Below are 18,672 nucleotides of genomic sequence, written 5' to 3'. Positions count from 1 at the left end.
TGTATGTCCCTTAAATGTACGAGGAAACTGGAGCACCCAGAGGAAACCCACACAGTCATGGGTTAAAGGTACATCTTCTTAAAGACAGCAACAGGAATCAAATCATGATGTTAGAGTTGGCACTGTAAAGCGTTGCACCATTCACTATGCTACTCTGCTGCTCTTTTCTGATTGCAATGCTTAGATTTGTGTGTTTGAGTCTAAGGGCTGTTGTACTTCTCCAGATTAACTCAATAGATGTTTGTGGCTAAGCCACACGAATGTTCAGCATGATTCACTTCTGAATTTGTGTTTGCCAGTGTTTCCCTGACATCTGAAAAGGAAGAATCAATTCCAGCTTTTCATCTTGCACCTGTTGCCCCTGAACTTCCACAACTTGTTGAGCACACTGAGGCTTTGCCTGAAGCTGAAGTTCTCCAGAGTCACCTTGAACAGCCTCCATTAAGGTACTGAATGTGGAGAAATTAGAAGACTTAACTTTGAAGCTGAGAAGTCTGTTAGGCTGCAGCAATAATTAAGAAAATTTATTGAAGAGGATGAAGCTGCAAAAGATTCTGAAAATTAAACATGGCATTGGGAAACCTCTTGGTGAAGAGCTAATTCAGTGGTTAATTTTTTCCAAATTAGAATCACTCTGATCTATGTTGAATTTTGATCCTTTAATTTTGGAATGTTCCAACGATCATATGATCAAATGATCATAATTGGAACATATTGATAAATGCAGTCTATAAATCCATGATATTAGAAATAGATTTAACATCATTTTGCAGAATTTTGATTGATACAACTCCAGTCAATGGTAGGGTAGGACTAGAATTGGCCCAATTTATCTGATCTCCCTGTCCCTGGGTTAGAAAAATCTCAATCAGTGATGCTTCTTGCTTCTGATGGTTGTTATTGGTTGGAAAGGATAGGGCTTTGGTAGAAATTCTCAATATTCTTGTATTTCATAACTAAAGGACGTGATTATTTATCATTCCTTCACGAGTCTGTGTTTTCCAGCCTGCCCTTGGATTCCGAGGAGGAAGAACCATTTCCAGCTTTTCTCCTTGCACCTATAGATCCCGATCCACCCCAAGACTCTGAGTGTGCCAAGCCTTTGGATGATGCTGAAGTTCTCCTGAATGAACAGATTTCATTAAGGTATTGATGCACAAAACTAAAAAAGTCAAACTGTTTGCTGAGAGATCTTATCAGCCGCACTAAGTGCTGAAGAATGTTTATCAAAAGCAAAAGCAAAAAAAACCTGCAAAAAAAAGCAAAAGAAAGGTGCAAGCATACCTGTAGACCAGGGGTTCCCAACCTTTCTTATGCCATGGACCAATACCATTAATTGAGGGGTCCGTCAACATCAGGCTGGGAACACCTGCTTTAGAGCTTCTAACAGTGGCAACCACCTGAAGGACAATCTAAGGTGAGGGATTCGCTTTGTAATTATGTTTAGTCTTATGGGATGCCAAAACTTGTCCTGCCCACAAAATGAGAGAAAAAGAAAGTAAAAGTGTGGTAAACCTTGCCACCTGACTGAAATAGAAATGTTAGTATAAATCTCTTTTTTAATCTTGAAAGTAATGAGTCAGAAAAAAAGCTTGTTGCTTAGTTACAAGCCTTTAGCGTTTAAGCAATTTTCATTCCACATCTGCCTCTGAAGAAATCTTAACGATGCTCTCAGCTTTCCTTATCAAAATGCAGGACAAGGATTCAGTCTTTTAGGAATTTCAAACTGGTTTATTTTCAAGCCAACTCTTTTATTTTAACAGAAATGCTACTTTTTTTCCGGGAAAATGATTGCCATTAGTCTTTGATTTTCAACAATCTCAATTTATTGACATAAAGAGCTGGCAGTTTTGAAGAAGTAAAGTCAACGACAAGGCTTGAATGATTTCAATGATGTTTGTAATGATTAAACTTGTGTCAATATAAATTTGTTGCAAGAATCTGAGAATTGTTTCTTTTAAAATTAGTCGCACACAATATCTTGATTAAAATAGACTCATTTATCAAGATAAAAAAGGATTTCTAATTTGTACTGTATGAAGTGAAAGTAGAAAGCTTCATAGCTCTGGTGCTTAAATGGTCTGCAGGGTTGCTGAAGTCATATTCTGAGATATGTAGCTGTGGAAAATGCACATGTAAGGTGGAACAAAACCACTGGGAATGTTGGACAAGGATGAGGATTTTAAAACTAATGAGTTGGATGTGGGAGAGCCAGTGGAGATCTGCAAAGGTAGTGTGATAGTGCATGGACTTAATGCAGAATAGCAAAAGCCAATGTGTTAGGAGAGGAATTTGAACTGGTACACTCTCTCAGCCGGAAGAATCCACGCTAATTACTGAGTAAAGCCAAATCAAAGTTTGTTAGTTTTCTTTGATCACGTCTCAGCTCATTCCGATACTTCCAGGAGCTTGAAGGTAACCAGTTTGCTGTCTATTTAAATGGGAAAAAAAAACTTGCCTCTATGTGTATGAACATTTTTAATATTCTAAACTTTGGAAGGCTTGTATAATATATATTGGAACATAAGTGCATAATGGTTGTTTCAAAATGTACCAGATAGTACTCAGAGAGCAGAATAAATACAACCAATGTTGGCAACCTGGATTTAGAAAATATTGGAAATTTCTCATTGGGTTGATCAGCTTTGGGAGGGGTAAGAGAGTAATATCGTGGATGAAGCATGGTCCTGTATTTTCCTTCTGTAATTCAGAAGAATGAGGGGTGATTTTATTGAAACCTTCCGAATGTTGAAAGGCCTCGATAGAGTGGATGTGGAAAGAATGTTTCCTATGGTGGGAGAGTCTAAGACCAGAAGATACAGCCTCAGAATAGAGGGATGTACTTTTAGAACAGAGATGAGGAGGAATTTCTTTAGTCAGAGAGTGGTGAATCTATGGAATTTGTTGCCACAGGCAGCTGTGGGGACCAAGGCATTGGGTACATTTAAGGCAGAGATTGTTAAATTGTTGGTTAGTCAGGGTATGAAGGGATATGGGCAGGAGGCAGATATTTGGGGCTGAGAGGGAAATGGATCAGCCATGATGAAATGGCACAGCAGACTCAATGAGCCTAATTCTGCTCTTATATCTTACGGTCTTATATTTTCAACCCACTGTGTACTTCTGATACTTTCTGCTTTATTTCCAATATATATCAGTTCAATGTAAATGTAATACAAAAATAATAATTAAAGTGAAAATGTCTGGAGGTTTGATCATACGGTAAGTTGGTTTAGTAGTTAAGTTACATGCTTCTTTATCCTGACACATGTCTGACTGTGTTTACCAGTGTACCTCTGACGTCTGAAAAAGGAGAGCCTGCTCCAGTTCTTCTGCCTGTAGAAGCTCCCTCTCCACAGACACCTGAGCAAACCAAACCACTAGATGATGCTGAAGTTCTCCAGCCCCAATGTGAAGAGTCTCCATTAAGGTATCAATGTGGGGAATGTAGAAAGGTCCCTTTAAAGCCAAGAAACCCATTGTCCACCGTTAGGCCCATTTCCAAAAGAATAGTTACTGATTTTCTTTGAACTAATTGCGATCAGTCCCATGTTCAGAATAATTTCTTTATTTTTGGGGTTTTCAAATCAGCAAGAGTCGAATGTAATCAAATGCACAGGAAAAATGATCAATGTAGTTTTACAGTATTTGTCTCAACCAGTTTTGATTAGAACTGCTATAACAGTCTCACTGTGCCTGGATTACAGGGACTCATTTAATCTATCTGCTTGTCATTGTTAATGGCTGCGAGACCAGAGAATTGGACTGTGGTGGAATATTGCCATTTTGGTGCCATTTTGAACATGTGACTATTTATACCGGACATCTCGAATTCTGTGTTTAACAGTGTTTCCTTGGCTTCTGAAAAAGAAGAGCCGCTTCTTGTCCCAGCTGCTGCTCCTGACCCTGCACAAGACTCTGAGTGCACCAAGTCTTTGGATGTTGTTGACTTTCTCCAGAATGACCTTGAGCAGCTTCCAATAAGGTAAAGAATTTTGAAACTGAGAAATTGCTCTTTGGGGGCTTGCTATTTTTTACATGGTGGGTCTGATGTTTTTTGCTGGAGTAAGTGAGGGAGAGGGGGGACACAGAGGATCCTTTGTTGCTTGTGTGTGGGAGGATGAGGAGGCTTTGAGGTTCTAGCGTTTTCTGTCATAATTCTTTGGGGTTTTCTGTTCTCTTTTTCATGGATGTCTGTGAAGAGTAAACATTTCAGTTTATATACTGTATACATTCTCTGACATTAAGTTGAACTAATTGAACCATTGGTTCTGCACAGCATCTTTGAAAAAACCAGAAGGTGATGGAACAGTAAAAGTGTTAGCAAGTATCTGAAGGATGAAATGCTGAAATTCGTTGAATCAATTTGTAGCACAGATTTTAACGTTTCATTGTCATCTAATTTTGGAATAAGCATTGCCTCTATTTTTTATTAAATTATTTTATCTACTTTAATCCAAGAGAATTATCCCGCTCATACTGGCTAGCTCATTGGTATCTGTGTCAAAGAACTCAACCAGACTTAGGCCATTCAGGCTGACTGCAATAACATTCAAAATCTTGTATCACTCAACAAATCAACAACACCTGCCTGACTGAACGACAGAGAGAATCTACTAGTATCAGCTTTATCATTAATGATGGTAAACCAAGATTTAAAATAAAGTTCTAGCTCTTCCATATTTCTCAGCCCTTCCCCTTCTATTATTTTTATCTTGAACTCTCTTAAAACATTGGCTTTGGTTGCAAAACTTTTCATTGTATTAGAAAGAGCACTTCTGAACTTAGCTTTTGTGAATAAAACTGGATATTTGAAGGAGTTAGAATGGAAATGTAATTCAGTTGAATTTAATTAAGACAGAAAAAGGCATAACAGGACCAGGTAGAGTTGTAGATTGAGCTAAGGCTGAAGTCATTGGTCTGAGATGGGATTTAGAAAAGTACATTGGAAAAGCTCCATAAAGTTAAAACAGTACCAGACTGATTAAAAGCAATAAAGGGAGATAGTTAAAGTTCAAAGTAAAATTTATTATCAGAGTACATACATGTCACCACATACAACCCTGAGGTTCTTTTTCTGCGGGCATACTTAGCAAATCTGTAGAATAGTAGCTGTAAACAGGATCTGTAAACAAACTCTGCCAATACAGATAATAAATAAATAGCAATAAATAACAAGCATCAAGTAACAAGATAAAAGAGCCCTTAAATGAGTGTAATTATCCCCTTTTGTTCAAGCGCCTGATGGTTGAGGAGTAGAAGCTGTTTTTGAATCTGGTGGTGTCCTTCCTGGAGCACTTGTAGCTTCTACCTGATGGCTGCAGTGAGAAAAGAACATGGCCTGGGTGCTGAGGATCTTTGATGATGGATGCTTCTTTTATGGCAACATTTTACGTAGATGTGCTCAGTGGTTGGGAGGATTTTGCCTATGATGTACTGGGCTGAATCCACTGCCTTTTGTAAGATCTTCTGCTCAAAGGCATTTGTGCTCCCATACCAGGCTGTAATGCAGTCAGCCAGCACACTTTCCACCACTCATCTATAGGAGTTTGCCAAGATTTTTGATGACATGCCAAATTTCTGCAGACTCCTGAGGAAGTAGAGGCACTGTTGTGCTTTCAATTATGTTGATACAGTGGATCTGGGATAGGTCCTCTGAGATAGGGTCACCCAGGAATTTAAAGTTACTGATCCACTCCACATCTGGTCCTCTGATGATTATTGGCTTATGGACTTCTGGCTTCCCTCTCTCTTAGGGTTTGGATCAAGTATGTTCCCAGTGAAGAAAAGTAGGGGTTCCCAAATCTCATCCGTATGGAATGTTGAATATAAGATACTCAGTTTTCCATGCAGTACAGTGACTTGCGTCAGTGCATTGTTCGCGTTAACACTGAAGAGTAAAGTAAATTTATTATCGTCAAAGTAGTTATGTGTATGTCATCATATACTACCTGTGATTCATTTTCTTGCAGGCATTCACAGTAGAATAATGAAATGCAATAGAACAAAGAATGACAAACAACCAATATCCAAAAGAAGACAAGCTGTACAAACACAAATAAATAAGTAAATAATACTGATAACATGAGTTGTAGAGATCTTGAAGAGCTCTACAAAATAGCCACAGCTGCACCTGCCATTTCCCACTTATTGCTCTATCCGTCAAACCAATTCATCTGTCTGTCCATTTATTTATTTGTTTATTGGTTGATTGATTGAGAACCAGAGTGGAGTAGGCCCATCCAGCCTTTGAGCCATGCCACCCAGCAACTCCCAGTTTAACCCTCGCCTAATCACAGAAGAATTTACCGTGACCAATTAACCTTCCAACCGGAATATCTTTAGTCTGTGGGAGAAAACTAGAGCATCCAGATGAAACCCACGCTGTCACAGGGAGAACTTACAAGCTTCTTGCAGGCAGCAGCGGGAATTGAGTCGAGGTCACTAGTACTGTAAAATATTGTGCTAACTACTACACGATTGTGGAATCTCACATTTCTGAATATCTTGTCTGGAAACTTCCTTCGAAAATAAGCACAAGAAAGGCATGTATTCTGAGCTCTCTGATTTTTAAAAAATATTTGATTGTTAGCCAAGACGAGACACAGGGATGATTGCCCTGAAGAATAACACTCCTTATGATCATCAATTTAGTGTTGAAGTGCAAGCTGTAACATTGTAGCAGCTAATGACTGAACTTCTACTGGTAAAAATTAACAACAGGCTTTTAGGTCAGAAGTTAAAAAAACTAAATAGGTCAAAAGCTCCAAATCGAGGGAAAATAGTTTTCCCATCTGCGAGTGAGTCCAAACTATTTAGAACAACAATTTGGAAAAAAAAATCAAGTTTGTGGTGGTAAATAGTTTGAAGATGAATCAAAGTTTCATTGGTGCTTTATTATTCTACATAAATATAAACTGGCAGGTATTGCCTACCTTGTCCAAAGCACAATATTTTCAATTAAGTTCCAAATTTGAGCCTTCAGTGATATGTCAGAAAATATGAAAGGTATAGATATGTTACTGCCTTAATTTCATATTTTCCATTCATTCAATGTCCAATTTAGTTTTTACTTTCTTAAGTGCCAAAAACATTTACAAATTGTTCCTAAAATGTACTTCCATTCTTCATGTTATACATACGTAAAAATGCTTGTTAACGAATGCTTCAGTAATGATATTGGAATGTAGAATTGCAGCATTGAAGTAGTTGTCAGACGCTGTGCTTGTGAATTTCTCCTGTGCCTAATGTTTTCTACAGCCGCAAATAATTTAACTTAACTCTCTTGTGAAAACATAACATTTACAGTATACGCACAGATCTGAATGGTCAGCTCTTGAGGTTTACGATGAACATTTCAGTATCGAGTCAGTTTTTCACTTTGGTTCTTATTATCTTTATGATAGAAGACCCTACTTTGTTTATAACCTATCAAAATTCAAAGTACATTTATTATCAAAGTACACAGTGTATATGTCACCATATACTACTATGAGGATAATACTACGTTAAGAACCTTTCCATTTGCAGGATTTCCCATTACAAGTGGCAAGCTTCACACTCTTTATGGCGACTAGTGCTTAATGTTCCATTCAGGCTATTTTTGTCCTCCTTTCCCTGTTTTGAGAAAATTTGGTTCCTTCTGTTGAACTATTCCTGAATTCTTTCAGTCTTCCTCTAAGAAGTATTTTTGAATTATGTTGCCATCACAGACAGATATTTTGTCCGATTTTTTAATTGGGCATGTAGGGGAGCAGTGATGCCAACCAGTAAAGAGGAGCAGGCTTTTTCCCTACCTCTGGAAAGGATGCTAAGGCAATTTATAATATTCTCCTACCCTACTAGTTGTTCGAGTATATTTCCTCTTTTAATAATTGAGCTGTGAGTATGAAGTAACACCAATGACTCTGTCACAAACTTTAGTGAAAAAAGAAAGCATAACCCAGTACAGAATAAAGGATTGAGCCTGGCTCATAGTTAGCTTGTTTGCCTGCTTGTTGAAAATTCTCTTGTGAAAACTTAATCTTTACAATTCTCATGATGTAATTACTCAGTGAGTCATCAAATGGATACTGATTTTGAATTTTTCAGTTGCAAATTAGGTAAAATGGGAGTAACGTTGACAAGCTTCCATGAATCACTTTGCATAATTTTGAGTCCTGCAAAATCCATAAAGTGTATGTCTTTCTTTTTCCAATAGTGTACTTTCATTTGGTGAAGAACAAGGTTCCCTACATCCTCTGTTTGCAGTTCCTTTTGAAACTAATGTTGAAGCTGTACAAGAGTCCCAAGAGCATTTTATTGACAGGTACTGCACTTTTAACTCTATTTTAATGTAATTGCTACCTTACTCACTGTGCAATCAGCTGAACTTTTAATACTTAAATGCAATTACATCAGTACTGAGTACAATTAGGCAGCTCAGGCCTAAGCTTTTGGCAAACATTTGGATATTACTTCCAAATCTCTTCCTCTTCAATTTTGATCTAGAATCAAAAATGCAGCCTCCCATTTTGGAACTTTGCTTTCACAGTCCAATTTTAGATCTTTTTTTTTGCAGTCAACCTCCATGCACTTTATGTAAAGGACTCCTATAAATGCCGAGGAATTTACAAGGATCTCAAAGTTCAGTGGTTTGGATTGGGAGGAGCATGTGTTTCGGAGGATTGAACCTCTACTGTGATTGGGGGATGGCATGTGTGTATGTGTTTGAGTGTGTTAAAATGGGAAGGGGAGAAGGTGTTTAGAAGGGTTTTGGAGTCCTGATGCAAATCACTGTCAAGGACACTACAACTTATGTTCTCAATATTATTTATTACTTATTTATCTGTGATTATTTTGTTTTTCTTTTCGTATTTGCAGAATATGTTGTCTTTCGTTCAATGCGTGTTTGTCTGACTTTGTGTACAGTTTTTCATTGATTCTATTTTATTTCTTTGTTCTGCTTTGAATGCCTATAAGGAAATGAATCTTAGGATTGTATGTGGTGAACTTTGTTAATAAAGTTACTTTGAACTTTGGACTAATTGGAGGGAGGAATTGACACTCTATACTAGTTTGGGGAGGGAGATGGAGCCTGGTCTGGTTGAGGATGGGGGAGGAGAATTAGCCCTGTAGGAGTTGGAGAGCATCAAAGTCTTGCAAAGATTTGGTGGTGGGGTGTGAGATAACTAACCAAGCCCTGCTATGCAGGGAAGTATCGGATTGGAGTCTAGCTCACATTGTAGATGGGTGGAAAATCAGAGGCCATAAGAAAAATGAAAAGAGAGGAAGTTAGATTCCTGAGCTGTTTGGGAATGACATTGGTGGGGATGGTGGGTTGGGGCTTCAGAGTCCCACTCTATTGTTTGGAGTTAAAGGGGTTGATTTAAAGGGGTTGATAAAGGGCATCATTTGCATCAATGCCTGGTAGTGGGCTGCTTGGCAGAGATGTTGACCCTCAGCAGCTGTTACTTCTGAAGGAGCCTACAAGTGACATTGTCAGAAGCAGAGGAAGTACGCTATTTTACAGTTTAAGCAGCTGGAACAGGGGGATCTTGAGAAAACTGACTCACATTGCAAATAGATAGGCTTGAGAGTCCCCAAACACTGCCCCGCTCCACCTGTCCCACCCTCCCTGGGTCAGACCTTCTCCATACACGTTGCTTCTTGAATAAATCAGAGCATAGATTGTAAAGGTTAGCTTAGCTTTACATTTACTTCTCAAGTTTGCATCATTTGTGTCAATGAGCAGCACAAGTGTGGGGACAGCCGCATGTGTTGCCATGCTTCAACATAGCATCACAACTTACTAACCCTAAACCTAGCCTGTATGTCTTTGAAATGTGGTCCTGGACTTATTTCCACTTGGCATGATTAACTTATTATTATTTAATTATTTATGGTTTTATATTGCTATATTTCTACACTATTCTTGGTTGGTGCAGCTGTAACAAAACCCAATTTCCCTCAGGATCAATAAAGTATGTCTGTCAGTCTGTCTGAAACCCAACAACCCAATTGTACATCGATCGCTGATGGCTGGTACTTTGAAGCATTGCACTAAGTGCTGCCCCATGTATGCCAGTCTCTTCCAACAATTATTAAAGTTTGCACCTAAAAAGATCAAAACACAGAAGCAGGTGTAGGCCATTTTGGGTGGGTGCATGGAGATATGTCTCCATCGAACAAGGTGTAAGGCACTCCTTCCCTCCGCTAGCCTGCAGGTCACCCTTTGGGCAAGATGTAGTACCTTATTCCGCCCCCACCCCCCACCGATTAGGGTCATGTGAAGTCATGGGAGCAGGTGGTCTTGGTTTTGCGACCACTGTTGCCAGACAGGCAATCTCTGAAGAGTTTTGATATTGGCTAAGGGGGGGGGGGGGCCTGGTTCACCCAGTTTGTAAAGACACTGCCCAGAAGAAGGCAATGGCAATCGACCTCTGTAGAATAAATTACCAAGAACAATCCTAGTCAAAGACCATGATCACCTGTGTCATACAACACAGCCAGCAGATAATGACGAGGGTGAGGATAGGCCCTTGGGCTTCTCGTTCCTACTTCACCGTTCAACAATATCTTTGCTTATCTTGAAGTGTGTGATTTGTGTTAGTCCTTTATTACTTGTTTTCTTTAACATCTCAAAATCTGTGAACTGGGTTGAAGAAATTTCTGTTAATTTATAAATGGCCATCCTTAATCTTGAGACTGTGACCCTCCTCTTCGAGACCTTCATCATCCCTCCATACACCCTATCAAGCTTTGCCTTGTTATGGAGTTCCGAAGTGTGACCTGCACCCAGATGTGTCTGGTTGAGTTTCTGGAATGATGTGAAGCAGCACAAAATGGCCTTGAGGAGATTTCATTAAACAAAAATCCATCTTCAAGTGCAATAACACTATAATTGAATTTATTTTCAAAAGATTTTGGTAAGTTTTATAATTGAATGTAATACTGAAGATTGTATTACTTGTTCATGGTTTACAAATCCATTGTCTATTTAGATTACTATAAGGAGATTGAAATTCAAAAGAAATTCTGCTGGCTACCTGCAAGGCTTGTGTCAAGTTGTCTGATGCAGAGTCTTAATTCAATATGTCAGCCATTCCTTTCCCTCCACATACGCTTCTGACTCACTGAACTTCTCCGGCTGTTTGATTTTTGCCAAATATGTCAAGGTTTGAAGATTAATTGGCCTCTGTAAAATTGCCTGTAATGTGGGGGTTCCTGACCATTTTTATGCCATGGACCAATAGCATTAAGCAAGGGATCCGTGGACCCCCAGTTTAGGAACCCCTGCTCTCATGTGTACTGAATGGTGCATGATCGGGACTATTTCAAGGGAGCATTGGGAGAATACAAATAGGATTCATGCAAATAAGCCCTTAATGGATATTGTGGACTGATGGGCCTGTTTCTATGTTGTATAACTCTATAGTAAGGAAAATCGACCAACAGAAATTCCATTAGTTCCTGATGGGAATGAGTGGAGAGGTTTGCTTCAACTATCTGAGGCTAGGTGCCTTTAGGAGGGTGGGAAGGGAGCAAAGATCTTCTCTCGGCAGTGCGGGGATGGAGGGGTGGAGGTGCAGGAGTTCAGAGACTAAGGCATTAGAGGCTTAGGACCACTTGAGTGTCAGGGAGCCAGGGATTTAGAAGTTAGTGAATACCATGTTGGACCAGGATAAGCAGGAGACAATGAATCACAGGGCATCAATGGGCAAATTTTAGATGGGGCTCTAGTTTGGTGCTGTGCTGTGAATACCTGCTTGTTCCGGCAAGGAACAACAATAATCGCTGCAGGAAAAACATAGAGTAATATTTCAAAAGTGATACTACATGATATTACTCAATGCATGTACTAGCTAGCAATGACTGTGGGAAAACTTCATGTCATTCAAAGTTCTTATTTCAGTTATTCACTGTGAAAATGATGCAATGTGATTAAATTTCTAGGTCATATCTTTTTCTAGATTGTAGATTTAATCCTAGGAATGTAGACAGGTCTCGTGTTCAAAATATTTTTTCTCTAAATCCCTGTTCTAATTCAGAAAATGGATATCTTAAACAAAAATATATACTATTTACCTTTTGAATGTAGCGTTTTTGTGAAGTTACTTATGAACAGTAACTGTGTAGTTAAGCTAAGCAAAGGAAAGGTAAAGTGACAAATCAGAAGTAGAAAATATTTGGAGCTGAAGGGAAAAGTATTTCATAATTAGCCATAAGGACTTAATTGTTGTTGAACAAATGTGATCAATTCTAAATACCTAGTTTAATCTACTATGACAGCTATTTTAAAATACGTTAAATCTTTTCAGTTTTAGCAGATCTCGTGTCTACTTGCTTTTCCATGTTCTTTTCCATGTACTAATGGTGCATGTTGGCAACCTTGTTAAAGACTGGAAACCAAAAATACTTTTTCATTGTTACATGTTATAAAAAATCTAATACTAACTCAGCTTTTAGAACCTATACGAATTAAAGCTTCATCCTTGAATATTTCAGACTCTTGTTTCAACACAGTTCTGTTTGCTTCTGAAACGATGTGGCCATTTAGCTTCACTGTAAGTCAAGCACTTCAAAGACTAGTCCTATTGAATGTAAAAGGAATCCCATTATACGCCACTTATTTGCTAATAGATGTGTACTGTCAGTGGATTTAATGACCGGCCAGTTTTAAGAATCTCATCATATAACGTTGTTAATGGAATGGATATGTTCAAGTAGAACTCAAATGATCAATTTTATCCTGTAACTTTTAAAGACTATTATAACATTATACTTTACCAGTGATTTAGGTCTAAAACAGTTTAATGTCAACTAGTGGTCCAGCTATTATACAATATATCTAGAATCTAAGGTCAGAGCTTTTCCCAACACTACAGCAAAAAGGATGGGAGAGGAGAGAGTGCTGGATCTCAAGATTCATCGAGAACAGGGGTTCCCAGCCTTTTTCATGCCATAGATTGACAGAATCAGTCAAACTTCATTACCATATATTTTACATGTAGAAGATCCCTAAAGTCAAATTTCTGTTAAATTTTTCTACCTTGTTAACCTGTGCAAAGGAAGTACAAAGTCCGGACATTGATCAGGGCCATCTTGAAATGCGACCCTCTTCATTAACCTAATAGGGGCAAAGCAAATTACTCCATTATAGGCAAGAAATGAAAACTGGAAGAGGAATTGCAGTTCACTTCCTTTGTGCATTTGTGGTAGTTAGTTTAAAAACGTAATTGCCAGGTCAGGTACACAGTCCACAAAGAATCCTGAAGTTCTATTGACCTTAGCACTTTTCTGCTGTTGAGTCCATAATCTTTTGATAGATTTACTGGATTTGACAAATATCTCTGAAAGTGCAGGAAGTACAGTAAACTGACAAATATATTCTGTCTAATATAATAAAATTCAATTTATCATGAAGACAAAATATCCTTCAATTACGTACACCTCCAGTCCAGAAACAAAATTAATTGAATTGTCTTTTATTGGTGTAACACCTTGATGCACCATCAATAACTCTCTGAGACGTGAGGCGAGATATCGGCTTTTATTGACTGGAAGAAAGAACAAGCAGCAATTGACCACAATGCTACATCCTGGAGACTGAGAGGCAGGGCTCAGGCCCCAATCGCTTTTATACCGGGGTCTGTGGGAGGAGCCACGGTCAGTGGGAGGAGCCACAGGGGCAGTCAGCAGGGGGGGCGTGTCCAGACAGGTATATGTAGTTTACCACACACCTGTCTTATCGTGTGTGACTAGTTGCTGCACTCTTGTGAGAAAACCAAATTACACTAGGTGCTATTAGGCCATCATAAGGTTCTAGGTATTGGAAGGAGGCAGTGAATAGAAACCACACACTTCTGGAAATAAGTTTTGTCTATGAGCAAGCAGCAATATGTACAAAATATTTACATGAGCAAGAACAATTCAAAATTCAGACCTTCTGTTTTGGTTCCAAATCTTAGATACAAGCAAAAGCCAAATTCCTGTTTCGTTAGAATCAGTGATATTCCTTAGAATAACCTTTGTTACTCCAATTTCTCTAAATAATTAGATCCAGTGTTATTTCCTATTTAAAAGTTTACAAACTGAACTTTCCTCTTTACTTGTCTCTAGTTAGTTAGAAAGCAAAATATAATTCCTGTTCTCAAGTGTTATAATTAACTGCAGTTTCAGATCCAGGCTGTATATCTACAAGTTTAAATTCAAATTCAAATGTTCTATATACACCATTTAACTCCTCGCATGACAATTCTCCAACATCTCAGCCCCTTAACAAAGTAAATCTCACTTAAAAACTTATAAATCTCTTTGCAAAAATGATCAGTTCTTGCAGAAAATCAAATTTGGATTCTTTGAATGAAAATAAACTTATCCATCCAACCATATTAAATCCTCTGCTTCATTGCACATATTGTTTCCGTGCTGGTTCTTCATCTTGGGTGGCTCGCCATCTTGTGTCTTGGTTTCATTGGAATGAAATAGTTTTGCATCCTCAGAAAGTCAATTCACAAACTTGTACCAATACTTGAACCAAATGGTATGATTTTACTAATTCCTGACTACACAATAGGGATTTTGTACACTGGTCTCTGCTCATATTGTCTCATTATAGCTGCTGCATGTTATATCTGTAGTTTCAATAAATCTTTTAGATACTCATTACTAATTTCACTCTTAACAGTTGATGTCTTCAGCTTCCAATCGTTGTTGCGTTCCTCTCCCTGTACATCCTGTGTCCAGACTGCCTCACCCTCGCATAGCATTTTTTAATATTTTTTTTAAAATTGGTAAACCTCATTTTCATCCCTCTGCAGGCAGAACTTGCTAACATTACAATTTTGTGTTTAATTAACCTGGGTGACATTGGACTTCCTACTTGGGTATTTCCCAATCTTTTACTGGTTTAGGCTTTTGCTACGAGACGAGTATTTGTTAACAGTGCCAGCAACCTGGGTTCAATTCCACCACTGTTGTTAAGGAGTTTGTATCTTCTCCCGGCAACCACGTGGCTTTTCTCTGAGAGTTGTGGTTTCCTTACACATTTTAAAGACTCACAGGATTAGTAGGTTAGTTGGTCAAATGGGTGTAACTCGGTGGTGAGAGCTCTGTGGGCTGAAAGGGCCTGAATCTTAAGTAAATTAATTAATAAAATCCTTTATTGTCTTTAAGATGAGCAACTTTCCAGCTCAACTCAGGGTCCACATAAAAGTTAAGTACTAAAAGTGGGCCCATAGTGCCATAAATGCCTGACAGGATAAAAGATGTATCCTCCCTCAAGAACAATAGTGAAACATCATCATTGCTAAGATTTTTCTTTCCCAAAATCCAGATTATTAACCTATTTTAAATTCCAGAGCTACTACTATGGAATTTGAAGTCTGCTTTTTGGATTATTAATCCAGGCTTCTGGATTACATTAAACATCTGGTGGGGATTGCCATAGCTGACAGATTTGAAAAACCACAAAAGAATCTTTCTCTGCACCACTTTTGGGTTCAAGGGTAAATGCAGCATATTAGTACAATGGGTCTTGTCCAGTCTGAAGGCCTTCCACTGTATTTTGGAGATGGATTTACTTATAGAATTGACCATGTCTGTGTCAAGCAGCTTGACGTTGTGACAAGCTCCTCCTCTGATGTATAACACAAACTCTGAGGTAGATCAAGGCCTGTTTTCCCTGGCTATTTTTGTTTTATTGTTTTCATTTTCTGTTTTTTTTGCTCCATTATTTAAACAACCCTTGCTTTCCCCAATCTGTTTGTTATTGATACCAGCACAGAATTATGTCAGCTCTGCTTTGTTAGCTTTTAGCATGTCAATGACACATTTGTATTCCTGCGTGAGGCATTCTGTGTTGCTGTTATCAGCAGCAATTTCCTGGTCACACATATTTTCCACACAGATATGACATTACAAGACATTAGTATGTGTTTTTTCCACTGCTGAACAGTAGGTTTTCAGTGCCAGAAAACTAAGGACCTAGTTTTTGGCAGTGTAAACCTAATACCAGCCCAAGTTGTTCCTCCCTTCCACGAGGGGATGAAGACCACAGAAACCAGGTAGGTGAAGGACTCAACTTTTTATAGGGAAATGAAACAGCAAAGATAGGTCAGACAGAAAACAAACTCAAATAAAAAGAGAATGGAAGAAAACCACGTAATCAATATTTGTGTTGAACATTTTGGTTTTTAACTGTTTTATTTAATTGGCTTTTTTTCAATAGTGTTAGTACTAACAGTGATAAACCATTTCTAAGTGTAGTTACAATTCATTTTAGTGTTACGTTCTGAAACCAGCTTGTTCCAGAAGGTGGATTGGTATAACTTTTAACTGTTAATATGGACAAAGTACAACTCGCAAGTACATTTTTGGTGGGCACATTCAAAAAAATCTATAATAGAATAATAACCATAATAGAATCAAGTTGGTGTGTTTTTTCTTTGATGCTATTATGGTTATTATTCTATCATGGATTTAGAGTATGCCTACAAGAAAATGAATCTCAGAGTTGTGTATGGTGACATATATGTACTTTGATAAGAAATTTACTTAAGCACAATAACTGCGGATGTTGGAAAACTGAAATAAAAACAAAATAGGAGACAAGAGAGATTAAATGAGAAAAGGGTCCATAATTTATTTTAATGAAAGTCCAAACAAGAATAATTATCTGAAGTTACTCTGGAAATCTGAAATAAAAGTGTTGATCAATGCTCTTGATTAAAATTGTTGCATTGTTGAATCCAGAAGTTGAAACGTGCCCAAGTAAAAAGATGAGGTGCTGTTTTCTCCAGTTTACGTGGCTCCAATGAAACTCAGTGTAAGGGACTGGGAAGAAAGAAGACATAGTGGGAATAACACAGCATCATGTAACTGTAATCACAAGATGCCCATCTAAACTAGTCCCAATTGCCCACATATAGCCCTTCACATTCTAAATCTTTCTATCCAGGATATTCCTTTATATTTTTTGATCCCAAATTTTGTTTGAACTGGCAGTTTCAACTGGGCTGTTTTAAAATCTTAAAAGTGCTATATAAATGGAACTTGCTATACAATTGGACAATGGGATTAATTATTTTAAAAGACCCCAATCATATCGATGATGATGTGTGATGGTTTGCTGATCAATGAAGTCCTAACCTGCTTTGTCACAAAATGTTTCAAAACATGTTATAATTGCTAATATAACAGTTATTGTAGGTGGAATCTGACCAACAAATGTTATGATAGTTCCTTCTCAATTTGCAATTTGCTCTGATCTCAACAAGACACCTACCTCTACATTTTGGGATGCTGTGATTCTTGAGACAAGACAAAGCCCTGATATGTTGATACAAAAACTGAAGCAAAACAAAATTAATCGCTACAAGCGCAAAGAGCATCATGGTCTGTTTATATTGTGCTGACATTGGAGGGGGTCCAGAGTAGGTTCACGAGTTTGATTCTGGAAATGAGAGGGTTATCATATAAGCAGCGATTGAAAGCTCTGGGCCTGCACTGGCTGGAATTAAGAAGAATGAGGGAGGATCTCATTGAAACCCGTCCAACTTTGAAAGGCCTTGATAGAATGGATGTGAAGAGGATGTTTCCTTTGGTGGGTTGTCTAGGACCATAGGGCACAGCCTTATATTAGAGGGACCCCATTGGAACAGAGATGAGGAGGAATTTCTTTAGTCAGAGGATGGTGAATTTGTGGAATTCTTTGCCACAGCTGGCTATAGTGTCCAGGACACTAGGCACATTTAAGGCAGAGATTGATGGTTCTTGATTAGTCAGGGCGTGAAAGGTTATAGGGGGAAGGCAGGAGAATAGAGTTGAGAGGGAAGTGGATCAGCCATGATGAAACAGTGGAGCAGACTCAATGAACCAAATGGCCTAATTCTGCTCTCGTGTCTTATAGTCTTAGTAAAGTACAAAATGATTCAAGTTTGTTTGGCAATAAAATTAGAGTTGTGTTTAATACAATGAAGTTTAAAATATGTTCATTGTTACCACTAGTGTTGAAATACTTCCATCATAGTTCCGAAACTAAGTTGACCTGTTCTCCAACCGGATGGCATGAACATTGACTTCTCTAACTTCCGCTAATGCCCCTCCTCCCCTTCTTACCCCTTCCCTGACATATTTAGTTGTTTGTTTTTTTCTCTCTCTCTGTCCATCACTGCCTGTTCTCCATCTCCCTCTGGTGCTTCCCTCCTCCTTTCTTTCTCCCTAGGCCTCCCGTCCCATGATCCTTTCCCTTCTCCAGCTCTGTATCACTTTTGCCAATCACCTTTACAGCTCTTAGCTTCATCGTATCCCCTCTGGTCTTCTCTTATCATTTGTATTTCCCCCTCCCCCTCCTACTTTCAAATCTCTTAGTATCTTTCCTTCCAGTTAGTCCTGACGAAGGTTCTCGGCCCGAAACGTTACAGTGCTTCTCCCCATAGATGCTGCCTGGCCTGCTGTGTTCCACCAGCATTTTGTGTGTGTTGTTTGAATTTCCAGCATCTGCAGATTTCCTCGTGTTTGACCTGTTCTCGTAGTTGTGTGAAATCTGCTTCTTCTTGTCAGCCCATCACCCTAACTGGGGCATAAGCCATTACGGCAGCTTGACAGTGTCCCCTCTCCTGGGCCAGTCTTTCAAATTGTCTCCAGGTGTAGCCCATCTTTGAATATCCTTCCTCTTCCAGGGATGAGGCA

At 38.6% G+C, this 18,672-nt stretch overlaps 1 protein-coding gene across 9 annotated transcripts in view; it reads left to right on the top strand.

Moving 5' to 3' along the window:
- tacc2 (transforming, acidic coiled-coil containing protein 2) overlaps positions 1–18,672 on the top strand; it is a 204,879-nt gene that overhangs the window by 47,409 nt on the left and 138,798 nt on the right. For all 9 annotated transcript variants that reach the window (XM_059947778.1, XM_059947781.1, XM_059947784.1 and 6 more), the window contains exons 6-10: positions 300–446; positions 1,006–1,146; positions 3,290–3,430; positions 3,848–3,985; positions 8,201–8,308. The gene's annotated coding sequence lies outside the window, so the exon portion shown is untranslated. The remainder of the gene's footprint in view (positions 1–299; positions 447–1,005; positions 1,147–3,289; positions 3,431–3,847; positions 3,986–8,200; positions 8,309–18,672) is intronic.

This window comes from Hypanus sabinus, chromosome 22, assembly GCF_030144855.1.
Source record: "Hypanus sabinus isolate sHypSab1 chromosome 22, sHypSab1.hap1, whole genome shotgun sequence".
In the NCBI taxonomy this organism is placed as follows: domain Eukaryota; kingdom Metazoa; phylum Chordata; class Chondrichthyes; order Myliobatiformes; family Dasyatidae; genus Hypanus; species Hypanus sabinus.
The sequence above is the reverse complement of the archived record's forward strand: the minus strand, read 5'-3'. Positions and strand labels throughout refer to the sequence as shown.